Raw genomic sequence first — 12,301 nt, forward strand, 5'->3', positions numbered from 1 at the left:
ACAAATGACAGATGTGAAACTGGGGTTCACATCAACAGTGTCACTGCCAGGAAGGAGGGTCATGCTAGCCATGTCACCGGTAGTGTGGCCCGCAGGGACGCCGACCTGCTGGAGCGTCGTGCCAGCATGGGCTCTGGCAGCCACGTGGGCCAGCAGGAGGGTCCCGCTGCACAGCTGTGGGGTGAGGATAGACTGGGTGGTGATATCGGCCATTACAGGGGCCTCTTCTGCTGGCAAGAGTGTGACAGTAGCAAGTAGATGGACAAGCCTGCGTGTGAGGACGGAATGCAGGAGGGGCTCTTGTGCGGCTGGGTGTGGGGCCCTCACGGGAACCGTGGAGAAATGGCCAGGTAACTGCGTCATGTGGGCTAGTAGATTGGCCAGGGCTTCGAACTGAAGGACAATAACGGGGAGTAGCTGTCAGGCCCTGGGAGTGTCTGAGTGTAAGTGGAGATGGGTTTGGGGTCACTGAGGGATGCGTGGGAGCCATCCCTGTATAGGTACAGGTCATAGGGAGATAGTCTCGTGAGGCCTGTGAGTGTCTAGGGTTGTCCTGGGTGCCTGGGGCTGACTGTGGCAGAAATCTGGGGAAGGCTGGAGAGAAGCTGGGAGACCCAGGAGAGTCCCTGAAGGCAGGGGGTGAAGAGGTGAAAGAAATGGGGGAGGGTTGCAGTAAGGTCCGTGAGTTTGTAGGTGATTCCTGGGTGCGGGAAGCTGACTCCAGGTGAAATCTGGAGACGGTCGGAGTGTAGCTGAGAGAGACAGAAGAGTCCTTGAGGGCTGGGGGTGAGAACATGAGGGAGACTGGGGAGTAAGTCAGTGAAATTCGTGAGTTCGGTGGTGTATCGTGGGTGCCTGGAACTGACTCCAGCTGGAATCTAGCGAAGTTTTGAGAGTAGCTGAAAGAGACACAGGAGTCCCTGTGGGCTGAGGGCAAAGACCTGAGAGAGACCAGGGAGGACCTCAGTGAAGTCTGTGAGTCTGTAGGTGATTCCGGAGTGTGGGAGGCTGAGTGCCGCTGAAATCTGGGCGTGGTGGGAGAGTAGCTGGGACAGACAGGAGAGTCCCAGGGGGCTGGGGGTGAAGACATGACAGAGACTGGGGAGTAACTCAGCGAAACTGCTGAGTTTGGTGGTGATACCTGGGTGCCTGGAACTGACTCCCGCTGAAATCTGGGCATGGTTGGAGAGTAGCTGGGACACACAGGAGAGTCCCTGAGGGCTGGGGGTGAAGACATGAGAGAGACCGGGGAGTACCTCAGTGAAACTGGTGAGTTTGGTGGTGACTCCGGGGTGCCTGGGACTGACTCCAGCTGAAATGTGTGCGTGGTTGGAGAGTAGCTGGGACAGACAGGAGAGTCCCTGAGGGCTGGTGAAGACATGAGAGAGACTGGAGAGTAAGTGAGTGAAATTGGGGAGTTTGGTGGTGCTTCCTGGGTGCTTGGAACTGACTCCCGCTGAAGTGTGGGCGTGGTTGGAGAGTAGCTGGGACACACAGGAGAGTCCCTGAGGGTTGGAGATAAAGACGTGCTAGAGAGTGAGGAGTAACTGAGTGAAATTGGGGAGTTTGGTGGTGATTCCGGGGTGCCTGGAACTGACTGCAGCTGAAATGTGGGCGTGGTTGGAGAGTAGCTGGGACAGACGGGAGAGTCCCTGAGGGATGGTGAAGACATGAGAGAGACTGGGGAGTAACGCAGTGAAATTGGTGAGTTTGGTGGTGATTTCTGGGTGCCTGCAACGGACTCCCGCTGAAGTGTGGGCGTGTTTGGAGAGTAGCTGGGACAGACAGGCGAGTCCCTGAGGGTTAGAGATAAAGACGTGCTAGAGACTGGGGAGTAACTCAGTGAAAGTGGTGGGCTTGGTGGTGATCCCTGGGTTCCTGGAACTGACCCGCGCTGAAATGTGGGCGTGGTTGGAGAGTAGCTGGGACAGACTGGAGGGTCCGTAAGGGCTGGGGGTGAAGACGTGAGAGAGACTGGCGAGGATCTCACTGAGGTCTGTGAGTTTGTAGGTGTTTCTGGGGTGTGGGGTAGAGACTCCCGCTGAAATCTGGGCGTAGTTGGAGAGTAGCTGGGACAGACAGGAGAGTCATGGGTGGCTGGGGGTGAGCTGCTGGATGATGGCAGTAAGAACATATGGTATATTATTGATGAATGAGGTGACTGTGAAGAATCTCCAGAGGAGGACACGGGAGAACACAATGACATGCGTGACTGTCCTGCTTGGTTAGGAAAGGGAAACGTAAAGTTGTGGAATTCTGTTGATGATGGATGTGAGAGTGGTGAAGCCCTGCGGGGTGATGTAGAGTACTTCCACATCCCTGGTGAGGAGCTGCCCCTTGGGTCTGAGTTTCTGGGAGGGGAGAGGGAGAAGCTGGGTGAGGCAGGCATGAATCTTGAGGAGTCAGGGCTGGGGGACCGCTCATATTCTCCCGAGACGTGTGAGTCTCTGGGGGACTCCTGGGTGCATGGGGCTGACTCCCGCAGGAACCTGGGGATGGCTGGAGAGTAACTGGGAGCCACAGGAGAGTCCCTGAGGCCTGGGGGTGAAGAGATGAAAGACACAGGGGTGGAGCACCGTGAGGCTCGTGAGTTTGTAGGTGATTCCCGGGTGTGGGGGGCTGACTCCAGCTGAAATCTGGGGTTGTTTGGAGAGTAGCTGGGAGACACAGGAGATCCCCCGAGAGCTGGGGGTGAGCTGCTGGGTGATGGCAGTAAGAACATGTGGTATATTATTGATGAACGTGGGGACTCTGAGGAATCCTCAGAGGAGGACACGGGAGAGCCCAATGGCTTCATTGATTGCCCATCACGGTGAGGACAGGGAAATGGGAGCTTGTGGGATTCTGGTGATGACAGAGGTGAGTGTGGTGAAGCCCTAGGGGATGGTGAATGGTAGCTCCGGATCCCTGGTGAGGAGCTTCCCCTGAAGCCTGAGTTTCTGAGAGGGGAGAGGGAGAAGCTGGGTGAGGCTCGCATGGACCTTGGGGAGTCCGTGCTGGGGGACCGTTCATAAGAAGAGCCGGACAAGACCCTACTGTTCTTAGGTGCAGACATGATTAGGAAACCTGCAGCTCCCAGGGGCCCCTACTAATTTTCTAACTCGCAGAAGGAAGGAGTGTGTGTGCGTGTGTGTGTGTGTGTGCGCGGTGTGAGGTATGTGCCCCTTAAGAAAATGGAAATCAACCAACCAATGAGACAGACAGACAGACAGACAGACAGACAGAGATTCACTTGCCCAAGTGTTCTGTCCTGTCCTCTGAATCCGCTTCCAAGTCGCAAGACGCTGTGAGCTCCAAGTCAACGCAGAGTCCGCCAACCGCTCCGGCCGCTGATCCGCTCCGCGAAGATCTGAGTACAGGCCAGCCAGGGTGGGTTTAAATAGCCTCGGGCGCAGCCTAGCAGCGGAAAGGGCGGAGCTTCACTCCTCCTTTCCATCAGTCACCCCCAACTTTCCCAGGCTACACCTCGTAGGAAACTGTTCTCCTGCTTTGATTTCATGCGCCACCTTTGGGACAATCTAAGAACTTACAAGTTTTCTTGGCCAGATATATTAGGAATTGTATGCACTGAAACACTGAAAACCAACTAGTGGTTCTGTGGTTCCCACGTTGTGGTTTTGACACCAGCAGCATCCTTGCCACAATCAAACCCCGGAGATCCACAGATCTGCGGTGTAACAATACCTCCCCCTGATCCGGATGCATGGCAGTTTAAGAAGTCTTTCCGTGTAAGGGAAAAGACTTTGAAGAAAAGGTGGAGATATGCGTTGTAGAAACATTCTTTTGCTCTGGAACCACGTAGAGACTTGGGAGCCAGTTGGGTGGCGCATTCGTTGGATGAGGGTGCTCGTGTTAGGAATATCAAGGTGTGGCTCCAGATAATCCAATCATCTAATTAAGATTCCAGTTATGCTCATCTGTTTTAAAATTCCGTTTGGGTAAATTCTTTTAGTCAGACTGAGAATGGCAAAGCCTCAACCCCAATTTCCAGGGAGGGTTGAGAGCCTCAGGTGGAGTTGATCACCAATAGCCTATGGTTTAACCCGTCATGCCTATAGAATGAGGTCTCCATAAAAACCCAAAAGGACTGGGTTCAGAGAGCTTGTGGATAACACTTCCTGGAAGGTAGTGCACCCCTCCCCACACGCCGGGCCCCGCATTTATTTCTGAACTTTTGGCAAAGTCCGCTAAAATACAACGGCAAATGTAAGTGTTTCCCTGCGTGCTGTGAGCTCTTCCAGCCAATGAATGCAACTAAATCTGGGAGTGGTGGCAACCTGATTTATAGCCAGTTGCTGAGAAGCACAGGTAAAACAACGTGGGGCTTCCCATTGTTATTAGTGTGGGAGGCCTGTCTGGCGGGACTCGGCCCTTTGGAATCTAAAGCTATGTCCCGGTAGATAGCGTCACCATTGAATTAGAAGACACACATATGTTGAGAATAATCTTTCTGGTCATTTGCTGCATGTCTTATTTACAATATGTAATCAAATTCTTTATCCTGGCCTTATGGCACCTGGGTTGAGAACCATGATTTGAACCAAACATTGGTCTGTCACGTTCTGAGTTTGAAACTTTATTTTGCCTTTAGCGTTTTGCTATTGCTTTTTCGTTTTCTTTTGTTTCGTTTCGTTTCTAAGTTCTGGGGTATATGTGCAGGATGTGCAGATTTGTTACTAAGGTAAACGTGTGCCATGGTGGTTCGCTGCACCTGTCAACCCATCACCTAGGTATTAAGCCCAGCATGCAGTAGCTGTTTTTCTTAACGCTCTGCCTCCCGAAAGGCCCCAGTGAGTGTTGTTCCCCTTCCTGTGTCCATGTCATCTCCTTTTTCAGCTCTCATTATAAGTGAGAATGTGGCGTTTGGTTTTCTTTCCCTGGATTAGTTTGCTGAGCATAATGACCACACATCACCACTGTTTCTGTTTTTTAGTATAAAGAGTAGTATTTTATTGAATAAGATTTGCTCACAGAAAAATAAGCTTAAGTCTACAATGAATGCCAGACTCTACAGCAGAAAGCAATTTTCTCACTTTTCCACACACAATGGTTCCTACTAAGTGAAAAAACTTCATTCACAAATGTACTACTCTGTCTCAAAACATCTCACATAATCATGCACTGTACTAAAGCCATTAGATCAGTTCTTCAGTCAGGTTAAAGAAGTATCCCTCTAATAACTGACTTTTATAATGCTATCAATATCCACTCCCAATCAGTCTGCCATTGTTAATGGTGTACAGCATTACTGAATACAATGGAATTGATGACGCCCATATCCACGGACACACCGTGACTTACGGTGGTTTGATTTATGATTTTTCAACGTTATGATGGGATTATTGGAATATTAGGTGCGTTTCTGAGTTACAGTGGGTTTATGAGTATGCGACCCTATACTCCAGAATCAGCTGTATAAGGAAAAACAGGTGTACCTCATAAGAGTATGCTTAGTGACTTGGGATAAACCAATAGATGTTCACAACTGATGGAGAGCCGTGAAAGAGAGATAGCGGTAAATACTTACAATAACACAATTTTCCTGCACCTGTCGAGGATTTCTCCCAAAAAACGCAGAATATGGGATGCACCTAAGGCATATGAAAGAGAGAGGGCAGAAGGAGTAAGAGAGAAATAGGAGGAAGGAAGGAAGGAAGGAAAGAAAGAAGGAAGGTAGGAAGGAATGAAGGAAGGAAGGAAGGAAGGAAGGACGAAAGGAAGGAGAAAACACCCGGTGTTACTAAAACCCCCCAAAAAATGGTTTCCCCCTGTGGGTAAGCCTACAATGTGGATGAATCTTGAAAATATTGTGCTACGTGTTGTGTCAGTCATAACAGCTCACCTATTGTGCAATTCCGTTGATAGGAAATGTCCACAATATGGAAATCTATGCATATGGGATTGATCGCACTAGGTAGTTGCTACCTAGGGCTGAGGGTCAGGGCGAAGGTTTGAGACAGAATGAGGAGTGACTAATGTCTACAGGGTTTTTCTCTGGTCGGGGGTGATAAGACGTTCTACAATGGATTGCGAATTAAAATTGAATGTGCACCACCACAGGTATACTAAAAGCCACTCAATTCATGACTTTTAATGGGGGAATCTTCTGTGGCGCACTCTCATGGAGACCACGGCAGACATAGTGAGAGAGAAAAAGGTGAGTAAATATCTGAAACGGAGGCAGAAAGAGAGAGAATGAGAAGCCCTGTGAATGGAAGGGAGAGCGAAAAGGGAAAATGGTCCTATTTACAAATGAGAGATGTGAAACTGGGGTTCACATCAACAGTGTCACTGCCAGGAAGGAGGGTCATGCTAGCCATGTCACCGGTAGTGTGGCCCGCAGGGACGCCGACCTGCTGGAGCGTCGTGCCAGCATGGGCTCTGGCAGCCACGTGGGCCAGCAGGAGGGTCCCGCTGCACAGCTGTGGGGTGAGGATAGACTGGGTGGTGATATCGGCCATTACAGGGGCCTCTTCTGCTGGCAAGAGTGTGACAGTAGCAAGTAGATGGACAAGCCTGCGTGTGAGGACGGAATGCAGGAGGGGCTCTTGTGCGGCTGGGTGTGGGGCCCTCACGGGAACCGTGGAGAAATGGCCAGGTAACTGCGTCATGTGGGCTAGTAGATTGGCCAGGGCTTCGAACTGAAGGACAATAACGGGGAGTAGCTGTCAGGCCCTGGGAGTGTCTGAGTGTAAGTGGAGATGGGTTTGGGGTCACTGAGGGATGCGTGGGAGCCATCCCTGTATAGGTACAGGTCATAGGGAGATAGTCTCGTGAGGCCTGTGAGTGTCTAGGGTTGTCCTGGGTGCCTGGGGCTGACTGTGGCAGAAATCTGGGGAAGGCTGGAGAGAAGCTGGGAGACCCAGGAGAGTCCCTGAAGGCAGGGGGTGAAGAGGTGAAAGAAATGGGGGAGGGTTGCAGTAAGGTCCGTGAGTTTGTAGGTGATTCCTGGGTGCGGGAAGCTGACTCCAGGTGAAATCTGGAGACGGTCGGAGTGTAGCTGAGAGAGACAGAAGAGTCCTTGAGGGCTGGGGGTGAGAACATGAGGGAGACTGGGGAGTAAGTCAGTGAAATTCGTGAGTTCGGTGGTGTATCGTGGGTGCCTGGAACTGACTCCAGCTGGAATCTAGCGAAGTTTTGAGAGTAGCTGAAAGAGACACAGGAGTCCCTGTGGGCTGAGGGCAAAGACCTGAGAGAGACCAGGGAGGACCTCAGTGAAGTCTGTGAGTCTGTAGGTGATTCCGGAGTGTGGGAGGCTGACTCCCGCTGAAATCTGGGCGTGGTGGGAGAGTAGCTGGGACAGACAGGAGAGTCCCAGGGGGCTGGGGGTGAAGACATGACAGAGACTGGGGAGTAACTCAGCGAAACTGCTGAGTTTGGTGGTGATACCTGGGTGCCTGGAACTGACTCCCGCTGAAATCTGGGCATGGTTGGAGAGTAGCTGGGACACACAGGAGAGTCCCTGAGGGCTGGGGGTGAAGACATGAGAGAGACCGGGGAGTACCTCAGTGAAACTGGTGAGTTTGGTGGTGACTCCGGGGTGCCTGGGACTGACTCCAGCTGAAATGTGTGCGTGGTTGGAGAGTAGCTGGGACAGACAGGAGAGTCCCTGAGGGCTGGTGAAGACATGAGAGAGACTGGAGAGTAAGTGAGTGAAATTGGGGAGTTTGGTGGTGCTTCCTGGGTGCTTGGAACTGACTCCCGCTGAAGTGTGGGCGTGGTTGGAGAGTAGCTGGGACACACAGGAGAGTCCCTGAGGGTTGGAGATAAAGACGTGCTAGAGAGTGAGGAGTAACTGAGTGAAATTGGGGAGTTTGGTGGTGATTCCGGGGTGCCTGGAACTGACTGCAGCTGAAATGTGGGCGTGGTTGGAGAGTAGCTGGGACAGACGGGAGAGTCCCTGAGGGATGGTGAAGACATGAGAGAGACTGGGGAGTAACGCAGTGAAATTGGTGAGTTTGGTGGTGATTTCTGGGTGCCTGCAACGGACTCCCGCTGAAGTGTGGGCGTGTTTGGAGAGTAGCTGGGACAGACAGGCGAGTCCCTGAGGGTTGGAGATAAAGACGTGCTAGAGACTGGGGAGTAACTCAGTGAAAGTGGTGGGCTTGGTGGTGATCCCTGGGTTCCTGGAACTGACCCGCGCTGAAATGTGGGCGTGGTTGGAGAGTAGCTGGGACAGACTGGAGGGTCCGTAAGGGCTGGGGGTGAAGACGTGAGAGAGACTGGCGAGGATCTCCCTGAGGTCTGTGAGTTTGTAGGTGTTTCTGGGGTGTGGGGTAGAGACTCCCGCTGAAATCTGGGCGTAGTTGGAGAGTAGCTGGGACAGACAGGAGAGTCATGGGTGGCTGGGGGTGAGCTGCTGGATGATGGCAGTAAGAACATATGGTATATTATTGATGAATGAGGTGACTGTGAAGAATCTCCAGAGGAGGACACGGGAGAACACAATGACATGAGTGACTGTCCTGCTTGGTTAGGAAAGGGAAACGTAAAGTTGTGGAATTCTGTTGATGATGGATGTGAGAGTGGTGAAGCCCTGCGGGGTGATGTAGAGTACTTCCACATCCCTGGTGAGGAGCTGCCCCTTGGGTCTGAGTTTCTGGGAGGGGAGAGGGAGAAGCTGGGTGAGGCAGGCATGAATCTTGAGGAGTCAGGGCTGGGGGACCGCTCATATTCTCCCGAGACGTGGGAGTCTCTGGGGGACTCCTGGGTGCATGGGGCTGACTCCCGCAGGAACCTGGGGATGGCTGGAGAGTAACTGGGAGCCACAGGAGAGTCCCTGAGGCCTGGGGGTGAAGAGATGAAAGACACAGGGGTGGAGCACCGTGAGGCTCGTGAGTTTGTAGGTGATTCCCGGGTGTGGGGGGCTGACTCCAGCTGAAATCTGGGGTTGTTTGGAGAGTAGCTGGGAGACACAGGAGATCCCCCGAGAGCTGGGGGTGAGCTGCTGGGTGATGGCAGTAAGAACATGTGGTATATTATTGATGAACGTGGGGACTCTGAGGAATCCTCAGAGGAGGACACGGGAGAGCCCAATGGCTTCATTGATTGCCCATCACGGTGAGGACAGGGAAATGGGAGCTTGTGGGATTCTGGTGATGACAGAGGTGAGTGTGGTGAAGCCCTAGGGGATGGTGAATGGTAGCTCCGGATCCCTGGTGAGGAGCTTCCCCTGAAGCCTGAGTTTCTGAGAGGGGAGAGGGAGAAGCTGGGTGAGGCTCGCATGGACCTTGGGGAGTCCGTGCTGGGGGACCGTTCATAAGAAGAGCCGGACAAGACCCTACTGTTCTTAGGTGCAGACATGATTAGGAAACCTGCAGCTCCCAGGGGCCCCTACTAATTTTCTAACTCGCAGAAGGAAGGAGTGTGTGTGCGTGTGTGTGTGTGTGCGCGGTGTGAGGTATGTACCCCTTAAGAAAATGGAAATCAACCAACCAATGAGACAGACAGACAGACAGACAGACAGACAGAGATTCACTTGCCCAAGTGTTCTGTCCTGTCCTCTGAATCCGCTTCCAAGTCGCAAGACGCTTTGAGCTCCAAGTCAACGCAGAGTCCGCCAACCGCTCCGGCCGCTGATCCGCTCCGCGAAGATCTGAGTACAGGCCAGCCAGGGTGGGTTTAAATAGCCTCGGGCGCAGCCTAGCAGCGGAAAGGGCGGAGCTTCACTCCTCCTTTCCATCAGTCACCCCCAACTTTCCCAGGCTACACCTCGTAGGAAACTGTTCTCCTGCTTTGATTTCATGCGCCACCTTTGGGACAATCTAAGAACTTACAAGTTTTCTTGGCCAGATATATTAGGAATTGTATGCACTGAAACACTGAAAACCAACTAGTGGTTCTGTGGTTCCCACGTTGTGGTTTTGACACCAGCAGCATCCTTGCCACAATCAAACCCCGGAGATCCACAGATCTGCGGTGTAACAATACCTCCCCCTGATCCGGATGCATGGCAGTTTAAGAAGTCTTTCCGTGTACGGGAAAAGACTTTGAAGAAAAGGTGGAGATATGCGTTGTAGAAACATTCTTTTGCTCTGGAACCACGTAGAGACTTGGGAGCCAGTTGGGTGGAGCATTCGTTGGATGAGGGTGCTCGGGTTAGGAATATCAAGGTGTGGCTCCAGATAATCCAATCATCTAATTAAGATTCCAGTTATGCTCATCTGTTTTAAAATTCCGTTTGGGTAAATTCTTTTAGTCAGACTGAGAATGGCAAAGCCTCAACCCCAATTTCCAGGGAGGGTTGAGAGCCTCAGGTGGAGTTGATCACCAATAGCCTATGGTTTAACCCGTCATGCCTATAGAATGAGGTCTCCATAAAAACCCAAAAGGACTGGGTTCAGAGAGCTTGTGGATAACACTTCCTGGAAGGTAGTGCACCCCTCCCCACACGCCGGGCCCCGCATTTATTTCTGAACTTTTGGCAAAGTCCGCTAAAATACAACGGCAAATGTAAGTGTTTCCCTGCGTGCTGTGAGCTCTTCCAGCCAATGAATGCAACTAAATCTGGGAGTGGTGGCAACCTGATTTATAGCCAGTTGCTGAGAAGCACAGGTAAAACAACGTGGGGCTTCCCATTGTTATTAGTGTGGGAGGCCTGTCTGGCGGGACTCGGCCCTTTGGAATCTAAAGCTATGTCCCGGTAGATAGCGTCACCATTGAATTAGAAGACACACATATGTTGAGAATAATCTTTCTGGTCATTTGCTGCATGTCTTATTTACAATATGTAATCAAATTCTTTATCCTGGCCTTATGGCACCTGGGTTGAGAACCATGATTTGAACCAAACATTGGTCTGTCACGTTCTGAGTTTGAAACTTTATTTTGCCTTTAGCGTTTTGCTATTGCTTTTTCGTTTTCTTTTGTTTCGTTTCGTTTCTAAGTTCTGGGGTATATGTGCAGGATGTGCAGATTTGTTACTAAGGTAAACGTGTGCCATGGTGGTTCGCTGCACCTGTCAACCCATCACCTAGGTATTAAGCCCAGCATGCAGTAGCTGTTTTTCTTAACGCTCTGCCTCCCGAAAGGCCCCAGTGAGTGTTGTTCCCCTTCCTGTGTCCATGTCATCTCCTTTTTCAGCTCTCATTATAAGTGAGAATGTGGCGTTTGGTTTTCTTTCCCTGGATTAGTTTGCTGAGCATAATGACCACACATCACCACTGTTTCTGTTTTATAGTATAAAGAGTAGTATTTTATTGAATAAGATTTGCTCACAGAAAAATAAGCTTAAGTCTACAATGAATGCCAGACTCTACAGCAGAAAGCAATTTTCTCACTTTTCCACACACAATGGTTCCTACTAAGTGAAAAAACTTCATTCACAAATGTACTACTCTGTCTCAAAACATCTCACATAATCATGCACTGTACTAAAGCCATTAGATCAGTTCTTCAGTCAGGTTAAAGAAGTATCCCTCTAATAACTGACTTTTATAATGCTATCAATATCCACTCCCAATCAGTCTGCCATTGTTAATGGTGTACAGCATTACTGAATACAATGGAATTGATGACGCCCATATCCACGGACACACCGTGACTTACGGTGGTTTGATTTATGATTTTTCAACGTTATGATGGGATTATTGGAATATTAGGTGCGTTTCTGAGTTACAGTGGGTTTATGAGTATGCGACCCTATACTCCAGAATCAGCTGTATAAGGAAAAACAGGTGTACCTCATAAGAGTATGCTTAGTGACTTGGGATAAACCAATAGATGTTCACAACTGATGGAGAGCCGTGAAAGAGAGATAGCGGTAAATACTTACAATAACACAATTTTCCTGCACCTGTCGAGGATTTCTCCCAAAAAACGCAGAATATGGGATGCACCTAAGGCATATGAAGGAGAGAGGGCAGAAGGAGTAAGAGAGAAATAGGAGGAAGGAAGGAAGGAAGGAAAGAAAGAAGGAAGGTAGGAAGGAATGAAGGAAGGAAGGAAGGAAGGAAGGACGAAAGGAAGGAGAAAACACCCGGTGTTACTAAAACCCCCCAAAAAATGGTTTCCCCCTGTGGGTAAGCCTACAATGTGGATGAATCTTGAAAATATTGTGCTACGTGTTGTGTCAGTCATAACAGCTCACCTATTGTGCAATTCCGTTGATAGGAAATGTCCACAATATGGAAATCTATGCATATGGGATTGATCGCACTAGGTAGTTGCTACCTAGGGCTGAGGGTCAGGGCGAAGGTTTGAGACAGAATGAGGAGTGACTAATGTCTACAGGGTTTTTCTCTGGTCGGGGGTGATAAGACGTTCTACAATGGATTGCGAATTAAAATTGAATGTGCACCAC

The sequence above is a fragment of the Pan paniscus genome, chromosome 22, assembly GCF_029289425.2.
Source record: "Pan paniscus chromosome 22, NHGRI_mPanPan1-v2.0_pri, whole genome shotgun sequence".
Classification (NCBI taxonomy): domain Eukaryota; kingdom Metazoa; phylum Chordata; class Mammalia; order Primates; family Hominidae; genus Pan; species Pan paniscus.